The sequence below is a fragment of the Hipposideros armiger genome, unplaced genomic scaffold (assembly GCF_001890085.2).
Source record: "Hipposideros armiger isolate ML-2016 unplaced genomic scaffold, ASM189008v1 scaffold_188, whole genome shotgun sequence".
In the NCBI taxonomy this organism is placed as follows: domain Eukaryota; kingdom Metazoa; phylum Chordata; class Mammalia; order Chiroptera; family Hipposideridae; genus Hipposideros; species Hipposideros armiger.
The window spans coordinates 2,361,987-2,367,018 of NW_017731538.1; positions in this window are offsets into that span (position 1 = coordinate 2,361,987).

The window sequence follows — 5,032 nt, forward strand, 5'->3', positions numbered from 1 at the left end:
CTTTTCTAACTGCCCACATGGAAACACTTAACTTCAGGAAGACAACTTGACCCATTAAGCAGTTTCTTCTAGCAGGAAGATTTTGCAAGACTGATAATCAAGATACTCAGGGGCAAGATAAAGGGAGACTAGACCTCCTCCACCTTTTGATTTATTGTGATATGGGTGTGAAAACCCAAAGTCTCATAATCACAGAGCTATTTATAGATAACTTTAAACTAATAAAAATAACAAAAATAGTAATTCAGAAGTTTCTTCTAAAGCAGAAACTTTGATCAGGAAGTCTGGCCTTTCTTTTATCACCACAGACTAAACGTTATGTCCCTAAAGACACTTACACCCCCCACCCTGTTTCCTCATTTACATAATGGAAAGTGACTATGGCACAGTGCAATACGCAAAAGATGCTCAAAACGTAAGAGCATATCATAAAGGAAAATGTAACATTCTTACTCTTTCACTTCACCGGCATCTGCTAAAAGCAACTACAAAAGCAACTACAAAAGCAACTAATTCCAGTAAAGTGTATGTAGCACTTTGTCAGTGAGGGATGATGCATCAGTAGGAAGCAAGACAATCAACCAAAAGAGAAAGAGAAGGGGTACAAAGGAGGGGGCAGTAGAAGTAGAATTTAATTACTTATCAGAATTTACCAGGCCCTCCTTTTCTATGCCTCATCCTGCAAAAGTGTCTTGATGAAACTCTCATTTCAACTAACACTTTATTGAGATGATCCTAAAAATTGCTACACTGTAATTCAGCAGAAGTGAGGCTCTAAATGCAAATCAGACCCTGGAGATAACAATAAATGAGTGTCAGTTCTTACCCTCAAGGACTCTCTACTCATTGTCAAGCAGGAGGCCTAACAAGAAAACAAATACCATCCTTTGTTGACTCCAGGATGCCATCAATTGGAAGATGCATCCTAATTACAAAGATATTAAAATAGGAAAACTTTTAACATACGTCTTAGGATGGATAAGATAGTATAGTTTCTGCATGGTAAGTGCTAGAGTAAGTTTAGCATAAGAGACTATGGGAGCACAGATGTGAAGGTTCTACCATTCACACGGTTATCTTTATAGGTATTGGCGGAAGGGGGGAGGGGGGAGAGCTTGAGCAGTTCCACAGATTATTAATCATTTAAATCAATGGGCAAATAGAATTAAAAATTTGTACATTTTATCAGGAACAGATTTATTTACAAAATACAAAACAGTCCTGTAAAGATCCTGTAATGTCTTTATTAATAAAAAAAATTAAGTCAGCATAAATTCATATTGACACTTCTCTAAGTTATTTGGGAAACAAAATTCAGAGGTAATTTCTTTAATTCTAAGGAATGTAACCTTTTTATCAACAAGAAACTTAGAAGATGGAGACCTTAATCAGTTTTTCCTCTTGATCTTCTACAAAACAAATCGCAGCAAAGCTTTTCAATGTGCGAAGGGGACAATCGTAAAATAAACTACAATACATGCCTAAAGGAGAATTGCGTCATTTTCAAAGATAGCAGGAAGAACAAAGCAATCATTTTCATGTTTCCCCCTTTGGTTAAAACTAAAGCTCTACTTTAAGACAGGAAAACCTTGGCTTTACAAATTCCTTAAGGCCATGCACATAAACCCTAGAGAAATACTGCTGAATGAATCACTACCCCCAATAAATCCTATTTGGATATTTACTTATTTTAACACTAGAGTGCCCAAGGATGAAATGGCACCTGTTCAGGGAGGTGCCCTTATAAGAAGCAAAACCCTTCTTTCACAGCAGGACTCCTGTACCCAAATAGGTGGGTACCTCACCCCATCCCCCAGGACAACCCTGCTGTGGTCACTCCAGTAGAGAGCCCAGCTCAGCTAGGCTGTGGGGCAGCTAAGACATAAGAAATGTTTCCCGAGGAAGGCAGATGGTGTAAAGATAACCCAAACACAGACATTTTATTGATTCTTTCACAACCCCTTCGGGAAACATATATCTGCCCACCTTGAGTCACATGTATTGACTTGGCAACAATACCTCTATAGAGTTTACTATGCACCAGGCACTAAGTGGTTTACGTATATTAATTCATTGAAACATCTCAAGAAGCCCATGAAGTAGGCAGATAGTCTTATTACTGTCTCCATCTTACAGGCAAGGAAAGAGAGACATAAGAGGTTAAGGAACTTGCCCAAAGACACGTGGCAATCAGTGGTGGAGTGGAGACTGATTCCAAGCAGTCTGGCTCGATTCTGTGCTCAAACCACTACAGTACCCTGAGAGCTACCTTCAGAAAACAAAATAAATGCAATGCCTCTACTTTCTCTATACTTATGAAGTAAAATGTCCAGACCTCAAATCCTTCTTCTCCCCATACACCCCACTCAGTCCTAACACTGGCAATAAGTAAGTGGCAAGCAAGGGGATTTCCTAGATATGTGAGTATGATCTGCATTGCAATGAACATAGATACAAACTGTCCAAACTCCTTTCTGCCTTCTAAGAGCACAGATAACTGCAAGATTAGATTACCATACATAACGAAGGATTTCTTCCTCCCCTTTAAAGTATTATCGTATCTCATACCCAACACTCAACTGATAAAAAGGCCATGATTCTACCCAAAAGACTTATGGTCGAGATGCAAATATCAGTCTTATTTTTGAGTACAAAAAATTGTGTGATCAAAACAACAAAAACTTGCACAATAAACTAGCAAAAACAGATGTAAAAGAATCCAACATGACAAGAAAAAGGGGGTTAGTTTCATTCAACCCACACCTCTCTCTGACCTCAAGGCATTCACAATAAGTAAACTGTCAGCTCAAGGGAAAAAGAAAGAGCTTACTAGAGAAATGATAATTAAAGTAAGATCATAAAAAAAATATTAAACTCAACTGTAATGTTGCATATTTACAATTATATAAAAATGTTTAAAGAAAAAGGAATAAAAAGTCACAGTGTGAGGATAATATAAAGATTAGTTAAATAAAGGTCTTCCGGCATAATTCAATTTGTTTATTTAGTTGTAACATTGCCCACCCACTCCATCCCACAAAAAAACCACATTCATCTGAGGTCATTTTACAAACTAGCTATTTCCTTTGCAGTGAGTCTGCAAAGTTGTGATGCATGGTGTGATCTTATTCATTGAACAGAAAGCAATTGAGTGAAATATACAAGCAACCAAACCTCTGGCACCCTGAAAACCACAAAAGAGCAAGATCTTTGTTTCCCATGTCCTAAAAGATTTTTTTTTAAGCTGTTTTCTTAAGCTGCAATATACCTAGAATGACTGCATGTTTGTGTAGAGTAACATGCTCTCTACCAAGTCAGAGGTCAATTGACACTGAGACTGGAAATTAATCAAGTCAAAAAATTTTAAATTCCTTAAGCAACTCCCCTTTATTTACTGCTCATTTAGCTAACTTCAAGCTATAAACCAAATAAAAGCAGTAGAAAGGTTTTCCTATAGCAACCTCATCAACACTGAGCCTTCAAGGTTAAACTCTAGGTTGGCCCAGAGACTCCCCTTAATGTTTTTGTTGCTTTCAGAGAGTTGTGCATAAACATTAGCTAAGAATGGCTTATGATAAAAACACAGAGAAGAAACTTTTCTGAAAGGCACTAAATATACTACCTATTTATATAAAATAGCATGGATTGGAAAAAAAAATAATTTAAATTTCAAAATTCATTTTTTAAGACCCTAACCACCAGTCATAAAAAGAAGTATGGTGGAAAATATGGGGAAACTTTGAAAATGTGCATTAATTTTCTCAGTAACTTAAACAACAGTAAAAGACAAACTGTTTATAAACAAGTAAGTGCACGTCACTACTTTAAAACCTTTGAGAATGTCCATACTATTTCTCCTACTAGCCTGACTGCTGAGAGCAAATGTTAGGTTTTCTCAATAAATTACCCTTCATGGAAGGGTGGTTACGATGGGGCAGGGGAACTTTAAAAGGATGGCACTGAAGTCCCTCATTCTTTATACTTTCACACTCAAAAATGATCAAAGTATCAAAATATCTAAATTCCCTGCAAAGGCGGGGGTGGAGTTTAAGTCTGTTGTTTGGTATTTCTGCCTGTCTTGTGCTCTGTTAGTGTGCATTTGTTTGATCATTCAGGAGCGAGGGGAGTAGGGAGTGCAGGGGGCTGTCTACATGCTAATAGCACAATAGCCCACCTATGATCACTTCAGCCTGGTTAGAGGGATCTTTCTTAATAAGGAAAAGTCTCAGATTTAGCTCCCTTTCCAACCAGCAACTTGCTGCTGGTCCAAAGTTTAGTCTCTGAAATTCTGACTCATTCCTGAAGTCCTGCCTTTCTGTGTTTTCTTATCAATAAGTACTCCCTACTCTCATTTGCGCTCACCCTTGTTTGGGGATAGAATAATTAGAAAGCCTACGCTTGATAAAAGAGGAAAAATTATGAAACAAAAGAACCTTGCCACACATACACACAAAAATAAGTCCAGAGTTAGAAAAGCCAGTTCTACAAAATTTTCAGGGGGCAGGTAGTTCCAGTATTACACAAATCCTTCCAGAGAACAGAAAAGGAGGAAATACTCCCCAACTCAGGAGCCAGTATAACCTAGATACCAAACCCAGAAAAAGACATTATGAAAAATGAAAATAGGCCTTCATTAAAAAACACAGATGAAAAAAATAAAATAAAAAGCCCATAAATAAAATATTAGCAAACAGAATCCAACAGTACATAAACAAAAATATACATTATGTCTAATGTATCCCAGGAAAACAAGGATACATAAACCTTTTTGGAAAATTACACTGTAATTCACTTTATGAACAGATTAAAGGAAAAACAATATGATCATAAGATACAGGAAAAGCATGAGAAAATGTCACATTTACCTTAAAAATTAATAGCAAGTGAAACTAAAAAGGAACCAAAAACCTATAGCAAACATTTTTTTTAAACAGTGAAACTCTTTAAAATCAAGAACAAGGGCCGGCCTAGTGGCTCAGTTGGTTAAGAGCTCGCTCAAGAGTTTGAGCTCTGAGCAACAAGCGGTTCAATT